The sequence below is a fragment of the Ambystoma mexicanum genome, chromosome 6q (genome assembly GCF_040938575.1).
Source record: "Ambystoma mexicanum isolate Mex_15411 chromosome 6q, UKY_AmexF1_1, whole genome shotgun sequence".
In the NCBI taxonomy this organism is placed as follows: Eukaryota; Metazoa; Chordata; class Amphibia; order Caudata; family Ambystomatidae; genus Ambystoma; species Ambystoma mexicanum.
This window is the reverse complement of record NC_090937.1, coordinates 116,902,168-116,915,283: the sequence shown is the minus strand read 5'-3', so window position 1 is coordinate 116,915,283 and position 13,116 is coordinate 116,902,168. Positions and strand designations below refer to the sequence as shown.

The 13,116-nt window shown below is 44.4% G+C and overlaps 1 protein-coding gene across 1 annotated transcript in view; it reads left to right on the top strand.

Annotated features, from left to right (window-relative positions):
* The window catches only part of BMPR1B (bone morphogenetic protein receptor type 1B), a 492,338-nt gene that overhangs the window by 116,897 nt on the left and 362,325 nt on the right, over positions 1-13,116 (top strand). The window contains exon 2 of the mRNA XM_069630552.1: positions 10,896-11,002. The gene's annotated coding sequence lies outside the window, so the exon portion shown is untranslated. The remainder of the gene's footprint in view (positions 1-10,895; positions 11,003-13,116) is intronic.

Sequence of the window (13,116 nt, the reverse complement as noted above, 5' to 3'; positions counted from 1 at the left end):
TTGTGAAGATGCATTGTGTATACCACCTGTCAGATCCCAACTAAATATGACAAGGTGGACTGCGCCTGTAGACTTTGTCCAGCCTGAGTATACAGGGCTATGTGTATGTCGTGCAGTGAGAATAGAAAAATGTTTGCAGATTAGCACTCACACATTTTCCGGAGGTTGTTCTACCACCATCATTCAATTTAATTTAACATTTCTGTTTGAATTCCTCACAGTAACATGGTAATAGGTATTACAAGAGGCAGCTAATCCTGAAGTAACTTTAAACGCCAGAAAGTTGCAGGAAGGTGAGCTTTTAAATTGGAAGAAAAGGATGAAAGACTAGGGACAGAGCATAGAGGCAAAGGAAGAGTATTCCAGAGTTTGGAAACAGAAAGTGTATACAAATGAAAACGTGATTGAGCACGAGGGTGAGGAAAGCTAAGGGAAACAAAAAAGAAGAACAAAGAATATGCACAGGACTATAAACGGATACCACAGAAATGTTATAAGAATGTACTGAACCATGGAGGAATGGATAGAAAATGCAACTGGAGCCAGGAAGGGAATGAAAACCAATAGAGAGATAGATAAATGTGAGAATTGAGAAATATAGAAGACAGACTGGAGAGGAGCAAGTGGGCCCACAAGACAAAAAGAGCAATATTCAAAGTTTTGGAAAACCAAAGAGAGAATAAGAATTTTAACATCTGAAAAGATGATAAACATACTAATTTTACAATTATTAAATAGTTGGAAACAACAAAATAGGGCTAAAGAATAAATGTGATTGGGAAAGCAAATTAAAAATAATGTTACGGACAGATGATGAAATAGGGAGACCGTCAGGGGAGAAAGTAACAGGAGGAGTCGAAGAACAGATAATAACGGATGGAACACAGAAAAAGAGATTCTCGTTTTAGTTGAATTCAGACAAAGAGAGTAAGTGTCCAAAGTTTTATAGCTGAAAGACAAACAGAAGGAGAATAATTCTGTTTTACAGATAGAAAGAATAAAAAGAGAAGACAATCTTGGAAAGTCAAATGAAGAATTAATAGTAGATCGAGACAAAGTTTACTCAGAGCAAAACAGAGGCCCAAGGATCGGGCCTGGTGGAACCCGCAAATGCAAAAAGGTAATGCACAGGAAGAGTCGCCAACCCCTAAGGCAGAAGAAGTACGATTAGAGAGATAAGAAGAAAACCAAGATGTAACTGAACTGGATAATGCTGAGGGAACGAAGACAAAAACGGACAATAGTATTATACACTGTGTTAAAAGCAGTTGAGAGATCAAGAAAAATGAGAAGGGATGAATGTTAAGAGTGACAAAAAAGTATGACAATTCGTGATGAGCAAAAGACTAAGCAGGGTGAAGCCCTGATTGTAAAGAGAGAAGGGAGTTAGAGTCCAGATAAAGGGACATCTTGAAATGGGAAGAAAGATGGGAATGTTTCAAATCTTTAGAGAGAAAATAGGATGATGTCTGGAAGGATTTTTTTTAATTTGTTTATTTATAACTCAACACACAGGAGGATATACATTCACAGTACTTATAGCATCTCAAGAAATATAAGGCACAAAACCCCCCTCTGCCTCCCCTTTAAGTCCCTCGGTGAGCACTGTACCCGGGCCTAGTCGGCTTGGTCCAGTAGTGGCGACGGATCGTCCATTGAATGAAGGGCTCTCGCAATCAGGTGTGGCTTAAATGTCAGGGCCGGAAAGTTCTGGTCATAGTCCAGCACAAGAGTCCAAATGTCCATGAATCGGTGGAGCAGTCCTCCTTTAGCTGCCGTGAACTTCTCAGCGATCAGGATGTCCAAGAATTTGATCCAGCAGAGGGTCATCAAGGGACCATCCGCGGATTTCCAAGTGCGGGCCACCGTGATTTTGGCTGCCAGCAAGAACTGGGATACCAGGGCCGCTCTCCTCCCCGATCTCGGGTATACGTCCAGTAGCGAGATCCCCAGGAGGACTTGCTCAGGCGTGAGTGGAATGGCCACCTGGGTGACGTCCTTTATAGTGGCTAGGCAATGAGTCCAGAAGTCCTTTAATCTGGGGCAGAAGGATTTTATTTTTAACACTATAGAGTACATTAGCATGCTTAAAAGAAGATGTAAAAATACCAGTGAAAAGAGAGCAGTTAAAAAGAAAAGCTAAAAAGAAGATAAAATGCGGGTATACGTGGAAAGAAGAGCTAATAGTGTAGGATGAGATGGAACAGCAGTGGAATTGGCCCATTGAAGCAGGAGAAGAGCAGAATGTTCATAGAGATGGTTGAAACAAAAAAGAGAAAAAGATGTAGGAGAGTTCTATAGGCCGTTAGATGTGTTTATCCATCTTTGAAGTAAAGTAGGAAGCAAAGTTCGAAGTAGAAAGAGAAGAATTCAAATAATGTTTGGGTGAGGGGTCAGGAGATCATTAAGAAGATAGACTAGGCAACAAGGACGCGGTGAGAGAGTAGTGGCATCCATAGATTGGTGGGCTTTCCATCCCCCAGCCATTGGAAGATATAGATGGTTCAATAGATCAGTCCACTGTGGTTCAATAGATCAGTCCACTGTGGTTCAATAGATCAGTCCACTGTGGTTCAATAGATCAGTCGACTCTCAGCTAGTCATTTCCCAAAGACTGACCATTACCTGCGAGCACTCATGGATGACTCTCCCGTGTCAGTGCCCCGTTATAACCACCTACGCAGGATCCTGGGCGAAGTGGTAGAAGAGCTCCCTTGCTGTTGCTATCCTTGCATGTGCTTCAGCCAGCCTCACGTGTATACCGCTGCGCTAGGCCCGTGAAAAGCACAATGAGATTGCTAATAGTTCTATGTAGCACTTTACAAAAAGTCAAAACTAAGCTAATAAATAAAACAATACATTGCTTTAAATATTCCAACTAATCGCCAAGGAGAACTGCCTCGCCAACTATTCCATGTCAGTTGGGCCCACTCTATTGTGCACATGGTGCTATTGAGAAAAGGAAAGTTTCTTAAAGCTTTGTTCTCATTCGAGGCTTATGAAATGAAATCCTGAGCGTGGTCAAATACTATCGGATCCCATGTCAGGTTTATCTGATGATCGCTTCAGAGAGTAATGTGACCCCGCCATTTTGCGGTTTGGCTGTTTGGATAATAATGTATTGCTGTGTGATGGATTGCCTTTCAAGCTGCCTCTGCGATTGAAGTCGCTTTGGCTATTTGGCATGGCATTTGTTTGTGGTTATGAGTAACACTGTGGTAATATTAAATGGCAAACTAAACAATACATCAAAAATGTTGGTGTAAAAACTGTCCACGGTGGGACAACTTCTGAGTTGTCGTATGACAGCTACACATACACACGCATCATATACCCTGACCCTCAATCCAGTACATTTCAACATTTGTGATGAAATAGATTCTTCTGCAAAATATCTTTGGATTTATTTTACATGAAAATAATGGTCCAATGCACCCTCCACTCCATTTAAGCATGATCTAAAAATATAGGAGTACCCTTCCTTGTCCCATCAGCTTAGCAGCGCACTTGGGAAATGGCTGCATTTGGTTGTAGAGGCCCATTTCATGAGATGGCGGACGAGCGCGCACTCTCACCCCGTGCTTTTCCAGTTCTCCTGCTACCCACTAGCCCAGGATACAAAATGAAAACGTACATACCACCTCGTTTCTATACGCCACACAACCCGACACCAGGGCTATGGCTTCTGCTTTTGTGCAGCCATGGAAACGGAAGGGGGCTTCATTCCCTATTCAATAAGCTTAATTTTTCCGTTTTGTTGGCCGCCATTTTAGGAGAAGCAAGTGAAGTAGTCAGATTGGATGACGTAGGAACTGCTCCAAATTCACAGAGAGAGTTACTGAGAGTGATACAACCTGGATCAGGTGCAAGCCAGGATACACTTCAAAATAGAGAAACAGTGAGGAAACATCTACAAATAACATGGACATTTAGAAGGATGCAAAGTGCAGGCTGGATCACGTTCTGGATTCACCACTGCTGAATTGGTGCCAATGGTTTTTGACTTCCAGGTTATGATTGTCTCCCAGAAGTGACTGTGAACTCTCTCTGCTTGACAACCCACGCTGTACATTGAGCAAATATTTCAGAAACACAGCAGAGGAAAAATGTGCTGGTACTACACAAGCCCACGTCAAAACAGAAGCCAACAAATATCAGTGCAGGGATTTGGGCGGGGCATCAATGTTATTAAGCAGGATCCATGCTATCTGGACTGGAGCCAGTGCCATCTCTGAGAATATTGGGAGTTACAGCACCTGGTCTCAAAGATCTGCCAGGGTGTTAGTGCCTTCCTAGAAGGGTCTGGTTGCCGACTGCAGCAATCTACGGCTCGGTACATCTCCACGAATGAAGCAGCTGGTTTGCAGGCGGCAGAGAACAAAGGCGGATGCGCTAACATTTTAATGCCCTCAGAGGAATTATTGTCTAACCTGGCATAACTGCATTGCATTGCTCGGCTTGAGATTTGCACCAAAATCCCTGATGCTGAAGGCCAAATCATAAGAGTTGCCATGTGTACAGACCTGTAAAATGGTGCTCGCATATAATCACGCCAGGAAATGTTTGGCTGGTGAGAACGTTTTGGTATTTTTGCCAACAAATCTAAAACACGGAGATTGCTGACGACAATAGAAGGGTTCACATGCCCTTACAAATATTACGCCAAAGTGATCTCCCTCTATCATTCAAATGCGCTTGTGGGTTCGCCCTAATAACAAACAAGCACATCTGGAAAGAGGGATCCCGCCGTGGGGGGAGGGAGGGGGTGTGAGAAGGAGAAGGGATGAGCTTGACCCTTGTCGTAATGTCAGGTCTGGTGTTTGACTCATGCCCCAGCACCTGAAAGACCCTCAACCCTTGAACCCCAATAATAATACTTAATAACTGGGCTGAATCGCTGCCATTAACTCGTGTTGACTTTGTAGTGCGCTGTGCGGTGCATTCCGAGTGGAAACAGTCGACCCTTTATTGTGTCAATCCCCGCATATGAAATGGTATGTGTAGGGGGCAACAGCAATCACCACCGTATGCAAACTCCTTAGCACTGCTAAAGATAGGCCTGCGCCACCCAGTACCCAGTGGCAGCAGGCGCCTCTTCTGTTGCATTGCTGTGGCACATGCCAAAGACTGACGCATCGATGCCCCCCTGTGTGTCTCAAATAGTCTGATCGTTCACTATACTGTGTCTCGTTCAGGCCTTTTCTGTCCAGATTAATCTACCAGCCAATAATTAAAATACAAGGTTTTTTATGTGGCGCTTTATGCGTGCTCCCTAGAGCTTCTAAGCGCTGTAATAACAGATGTTATTATTAATACATTTTTTGGTAGTCTGCTAACACCTTTAACTCCTACCTTGCAGAGTTGCTGCTTAGATATCCCCCCTGGACTCTGTCTCTCTGTACTTTCTATTTTCCCGGGATGACTCTTAATCATTGGCTTCTTGGTTCCAATGCTGAATGCCCCCTGTGGTTCGTCTGCCCCCTGTGTACTCTCATCCTTTGCCTGCTGCTGCCCATTGCCCACTGCCAGTGATATCAGCATACACCAAGATGCCTCGGATTGCCTCAGCACAAGCACCTCACCCGAAGGCCACCACTACGGAGACATCCCCAAAGTGGCAACCCCCCAGACATTGCCATGGACACATCTGATGGAGACGCTAAATTGCCTACCGTGCCCTTGACCATCCTTCCCCACTGTCATGCTCAACTTCTACGCGCAAAAGCACACAGACTGACGTAGCCACCTGCACATGGCAATCTAAATTATTTCCCAACAGACTTCCAAACACAGAACACTACGCTTCTACAAGCAATTCACATAGCACGCCACAGGTTAATGCTACACAGCCCCACGGGCGCACAAGGCCCCCCTCTGAACACACATCCCTCTATGCTCTCCACATATAACAACTATCAACAGAACTGCATGCACAGCTCAAGGTGCTTGCGTGACCGCCCTAAGTTTCAAAAGAGTTATCCCTGCCCAGGGCATCTCCCACCTAGACAGAGGCAAGAGCATACACACAGGACGCCCAGGTGCCATCTTTGCCCCTCTCTACGCTGTACAGGACACTGCAGCATGCCTCGTCACAGGACTACGAGAATTCAGGGGCATCACCCCTAGGGTGACCAGATGTCCCGTTTTTGCCCGGACTGTACCGGAAATTGGAGCTCTGTCCTGCTTTGTCAAGATTATGTTTCCATTGGAAAACTGCATTGGTCCCGGTTTTTGGTAGTAGCTCTTCATAGCTGGCAGTCACAGCTCACACAGAAGAAAAGCTGCATTTTACAATTTAAGATAGTGTTAGTTTGCCATAAATTTGTGATAAATTAATTATAATATGTGTTTATTTGAACAGTAACACTTAAACACCCTTCTCCTCCATCCGCTACTGAAGTGCAGTGCCTTGACAGCCAATTTCAAGAATTAGTCCTACTTTTATGTTAGTTGCCGTGTCCCGTTTTTTTTACTTTTTAAATCTGGTCACCCTAATCACCCCCGTTCTCAAGGAGCTGCACTGGCTACCCCTTCATGCAAGTGCCGTGTTCGATGCAGCCTGCGTCACCTACAAAGCTGTCACAATCCAAAAACCACTCTACCTGCCCTAGGAAGAATCTCACTACCCCCAGAGGCTAATGCACGAACAGCAGCCATCACATTGCCAGATTGGAAACAAACTACTGCAAAATGGAAACAACTAGGAAACCGGCCTTTCCCTGATTTGCACCCTACCTCTGGAACAGGCTTCCGTCTTACGTAAGACCACCCCTTATGTGGCACTCTTCAGGAAGGACCGGAAGACCCTTCTCTTCAAAAAACATATCAACAATCACTGATCGATCCACTCAGCCCTACTTCCCCCCCTGCAGAGCTCCACCTTCCTCTGCACCCCAACCCCATTCCAAATACCTCTGCCAGCCATGCACTCTACCTGTAACCCCTTGAGTGCACCCCCCTTCAACTGGACTCTATAGCTTTTCAGCTGGGTTTGCTCTTAATAAATCCCACTCATACAAATACTTTTCTTTTATTAAGTGTATGATAAAGTTGCAAAGGAACTTTACAGACATTATAACACTTCTATTCAAATTATACAAACATAAGTTATATAGACATTTGCCTGATGCTATTGTCACTAATATTCCAGAAATCATCGAAGCAGTAGTAAGCAAGATCTGCTTTCCTTCAATACGACGAGCTCAGAACTGCTCCGAACAGAAAAAGTCATAACAGTGAACAAATTGACCAGTGTGTTTGCAACAGGCGGATATGAGTTCTGAGCATCCTGTTAATTAATGTCTAATAGTTTTCATTTGACTCCTGTCAACACTTGTGTACGAGCGCGATAGAAATAAAATATCAATATCCTATTTTTGCAGAATCAGCAATAGTGCTTCAACATGGAAATCCCAATACGAGGCCCTGTAACCATCAGGCATCTCAATAAAGTTAAGCATAGCCATAAATAAGGACGTCTTTTATAAAAATATTAGATATTGTTATGGTTTCATACCTATACGTGTGTTAGATACGTGCCTTAATTACATTTCTTTCACAAAATAATCTTTATGTTGCTAACCATGTCCCAATGTTGCGCTTTCTTTCTAAATTGCGTTCTCAGTGGCTCATAATCCTGGTGCCGCTTGATAGCCCAGTCTATTCGTTTAAGAGTGGCCTCTGAGCAAACACTAAATTCATTCAATAAGTAACACTTATTTTCACTCATAGTTTTTCCAGATTAGAGAGTGCAGCGGGACATGCATACACTTATGCAGTTTTAGATAAAACGTCCCTCTGTGTGTGGATGCAATGGTGCTCAGGGATATTAAGCCTAATCCCAAACATATGGAAAGAGAGCGTGGGAGCCCCTCTACTGAGAAAAACATGGTCAAATACCCTGATCTATGGAATCTCTTCCACTCAGGATGGTCTACAACCTTGCTTTAGATCACTGGACCCTTCATAGAGGAGAAATACCCATTTGCATATCAGTCTTTGTCCTACCCAGAAGGGCAGTCCAGCACCAAGATGCTTGGCAATTCTCCTCTGAGCAAGAGTACCATCAGCAACCCCAGACACATGTTTCGGCCTTGTTGGCCCCCCTCAGTGAGGTGAAGCTGAGCCTCTAAGCCACAGGTTCACAATTTACGGCCCGCCGACCAGCTGCGGGCCACCATGCCGTTTTGTCTGCCAACAAAAACTTTCCTAATGGAGTGCGGCCCTCAAGCAGCATCGCCCGCCCTCCATTAGGAAAGGTCTTTGTTAGTCTTTAGGGCTGGACAAAACACTGACCCTCATTGGCTCAGTGCACACGCACCACGTAGCTCCTACGAGTCACGTAGTGTGTGTGTGCTGCACCAATGTAGGGCCAGCACTACGGCTGGCATAGTCAATAAGGATTGATGCCGGAAGGCATTTCAGCCTTGCCACGACAGCCAAAGTACCAGAAACCTTGCCAGCGTTCCAGCTAGCCTGCCTTCCAGCACGTCCGGTAAGTACATATTTTGGTGGTGGGGGGTCGGGACTGTCCTGCCTGTATGTTTGTGTGTGTATGTTGAGATGCAGGGGTAGGGGGGGATGTGTCGGGTCTGCCTGTATGTTTGTTTTTGTGTGTATGTTGAGATGCGGGGGTGGGGGATGCCGGGTCTGTCTGCATGTTTGTTTTTGTATGTATGGGCAGTGTATGTTGAGATGCGGGGTGGGGGGTGTTGGGTCTGTCTGTATGTTTGTTTTTGTATGTATGGGTAGTGTGTGTGAGATGCAGGGGTTGGGGTGTCGGGTCTTTCTGTATATTTGTTTTTGTGTGTATAGTCAGTGTATGTTGAGAGGCGGGGGTGGAGCGGTGTCGGCTCCGTCTGTATGTTTGCTTTTGTATGTATGGGTAGTGAATGTTGCGATGCGGGGTGGAGGTTGTTGGGTCTGCCTGTATGTTTGTTTTTGTATGTATGGGCAGTGTATGTTGAGATGCAGGGGTCGGGGGTGTCGGGTCTGTCTGTATGTCTGTTTTTGTATGTATGGGCAGTGTCCCGGGAGAATAGCTCAGCGACAGCGTGCGCGTCTTGGAAGCAAGACGACACGAAGCAACACAGGTTCGATCCCGGGTCCGCGCTTAGAAACCTCTGGGTGTTTAAGCACGTTATAAATACCTAACTAAGACAAAAAAAAATTTTTTTAAAAACTATTACGCAACTAAGAAGAAAAAAAAATAAACAAACAATTCCTGTAACAGCGCCTCGATGCCCACGGGCTGTGTGAGCGCTTTATAAATGTAAATAAAAAATAAAAACAGTGTATGTTGAGATGCGAGCATGGGGGGTCAGGTTTTTCTGTGTATGGGCAGTGTATGTTGAGATGGGTGGTGGGGGGTTGGGTCTGTATGGGTGTATTTATGCATGGTGTATGCTTTTTAGTCTGTATGCTGAGATAGGTGGTGGGGGGATTGGGTCTGCATGGGTGTATGTATGCTTGTTTGTATGCTGAGATGGGGTTGGGGGTTTCAGGTCTGTATGAGTGTATGTATGCATGGTGTATGCTTACTTTGTATGCTGAGATTGGGTTGGGTGGTTTTGGTCTGTATTGGTGTATGTATGCATGATATATGCTTAGTTTGTATGCTGGGATGGGGGTGGGGTGTTCGGGTTGGTTTTATAAAAGACTATGTCAGCACTATTTTATAGAGAGGACTTCAACCATGCTTAAATCATATACCACCCAACCAGACAATATATGAATGGGTGGCAACCTGATCCCATCTTCCCATTATAGGGGAGGTGGTAGCCCAGAGGACAAAAAGCAGAGCAATGCAGAGAGCTGGAATAACGCATTCTGGTGCAGGCACATTAGGCCACAATGAGACATGCGTGGCTTGTACATATAGCCCTCCCAGACATATTGGGGCCACCAGCATTACAAACATGAGTTCAACTGACAATGATAACATATTGTGGGCAACGGCATTAACAACATGTGTTTTACTGTGCTAGTGCTGGCAAGAACTAGTGAAATGGTGTAGACAGTGTGCTATTAAAGACTTAATAACATAGCATAACTGGAAAAAGCAAAGAGTTTTAATCATTCTCTGGAAGGTCCACCCAACTTTGGTAGCAGTAGGGGAGGAAAGGAATGTTGGCTCTGCTAAGGTCCTACCAGCAGAGATTACATTATTTGCCCAGGATCACACACCTCGTTAAACAATGAATGTGAGATGTTAACCTGCTCTACAGTTTAGAAAATTGAATACATACCTTCCAGGCCCCACTTGGCACACATAATCAAGTTTTAGATTTCAATGCTAACAATAATGCTATTGTATAGAACATAGTCTACATAGAGAGGTCCCGCAAACAATCTTTCTCTTGTCATGCACCCACCCTCAGCGACTCGATCACAGTATCAGCTCTGAATGGCCCCACAATTCTCCAATTTCACGAATCTCTCCAAAACCTATCTTTTTCAACAACACTTGACCATGAACTAATTCCAATGCATGCACAGTCCGCAAATCAAAAGATGCCAGCATAAACGCTGGCTAACCACACACTGTACCCACACACTTGTACTTCCAAGGAGGGCTGGCACTGCAGTGTGGAGAGGGAGTGAGATGGCATTGTTATGTTGTGTTATGTTATGTTATGGTTTGTTAAATGTTCTTTTACCGCACACTGTTGCCACCTGTGTGGTCTCTTGGCACTCTGGCGGATTTTTAATGCAAGAAGGGTGGCAAGGTTTGTCAGTAGGACTGAGCGAGAGAAGAGTAAGAGAACTGTGAATTTCTGTTGACGGCATCAGTTCACAGAAACCGGTCGCTTAGCATAGGTGCGTTTTCAGTTGGTAGCCATGATGTGGTGCTGGGTGATGTTTTGTAATATTGCAATCTCATCTCCCAATTCCAGATAGACAAGGCAGCAGACAGAGGAACGATCAAGAGAGTGCCCGGGTCCACCTTCATGCAGACAGCCTACAAACTGGGAACAAACGTAGACTTCAGACTCCCAACCAGGTAAAAACTGTTTCTTATGATACTACAGTAGCTGGGGTTCTCTGTGTGGCGCTTTGAAAAACATAAAGCTAAAACAGGGAAAGTTAAGAGATGTACCTCCTTCACCTTTTGCTGAAACATGACCCAACGAAGATTAGACTCCGAAGAGTATGGCCGACCCAAACAGCAAAGTATAGCAGTCCAAAATACTGTCCCCGCCACTGCCCTCCTATATTGAGCACTAACTTTCCAGGGCATGTACATCTTAAGGCAGTTTTAGTTTTGCAAAAATGACTTTTCTAGAAAGTTGAGGCTTTCGACAGTGCATTTGTGCCAGTTTCTACATTTTGTGCTCTGGCTCAATGTTTGTTTCGAAGGTGGGATTTGTACGACGTAGCGCTGCCACAATTTCTAATGGCTACTGTAGTGGGACCAGCCAATACCTGCATTCACCACCTTAGTCTCAAAAATAGCAGTTTGATATGCTATGCAGCCCGCTATTCCTGAAGGAAGTATCCATCAATAAGTGCATTAAAAAGGTATGCTGGCAAGGCTATGTACTTTATCTGATCTTGTACTTTTGTCGCTTCTAGGCTTGTCTAAAAAGTATATAATTTGTATATACTCTAGACTTGGATCGTCGTAGTGGGAGCATAACAGTGGAGTTTGTATCTTCCCCTAAGTACCATTGAACCTGCCCTTTACCGCTGGTACTCCATCTCAGTACACAGGCCCCAGGGTGCATTGCATCACTGCTTGTGCTCCAAAGATGTCCCTGCCAATGTCCAGTGCAGTTACAAAAAGAAAGATTGACCAGAAGCACCGTCAATTTAAGGATGAGTGGACTGAGACTTTTTTTTCCATCGAGTCCAAACCTAATATGTGCTTGTGTCTCATTTGTCTCGAGTGCATAGCAGTCCCCAAGGAATATATTATCTGCTGTCATTGTGAAATGAAACATACACAATATAAGGATTTGCATGGCGAAGCGAGAATTGAGAAGGCTTGGGAGCTAAAAACACAGCTGACTAAGCAACAGGGTGTTTTTGTCAAGAAAAAAAAAAGAATCTGAATGTTCCACCTTTGCGAGTTATAAGGTAGCACAGCCTATTGCAAGGTCAGCACAGCCTTTCACAGATGGGGATTTCATAAAAGACTGCCTGGTGGAGATTTGCGAGGCAGTGTGTAAAGAAAAAAAAAGATGCTTTTACAAATGTTCCCCTTTCACGGATGAGTATCCAGCGGCGTATTGTAGACATTGCTGACAATTGTTACAGCCAACTGAAAATGCAGTGTAAGGATATCAAGTTCTTTTCAGCTGCCCTTGATGAGAGCATAGATGCAAGTGACACAACCCAACTCTTAATTTTCATTCAGGGGGGTTTAGGGGGGTCAATAACAAATGCAAAGTATTTCAGGAACTGGCTTCCCTGGTATCTTTGTATGGCAGGACTGCTGGAGCTGACATTTTTAATGCCTTTCAAAAGGTCATCAATGATTTAAATTTGCCATGGGATACTCTGGTAGGCGTGACTACTGATGGGGCGCCAGCCATGGTGGGGAGCAAAATGGTGTTTTTGGCTGCTTGAAAAGAAACTTGGGCGAGAAGGCTGCCCATTAAAAAAATTATCACTGCATCATACATCAGGACGCATTATGTGCAAAACATTTGAAATTCATTGTGAAAACTGTTAATTTTATCTGTGCAGGCTCTTTAAATCACAGATTGTTTCAGGCGTTTTTAGAAGAGGCAAAGGCGGATTATGATGATGTGCTATATCAGACTGATGTTCGATGGCTTAGTTGTGGAAATGTTCTGAAGCGATTCTTTGCTTTACGGTAGGAAATGAAAGCATTCCTTGATGAAAAGGGAATGGCCACTTCGGTCATGCAAGATATCGACCCGGTATCTGACTTTGCTTTTCTGTCGCACCTGACACGCCATTTGACATTTGAATGATTTAAATTTAAAGTTGCAAGGAAGCCAACATCTATCTGATCTGTTTGTGAGGCAGTTCGTGCCTCTGAAATAAAAGTAAGACTTTTGACAGCCCAACTGGAGAAAGGGATGCTCGTAAACTTGCCCGCTTGTGCAGGGGATTTCCCCCCTGACAAGTATGTAGGATGGTATCGGC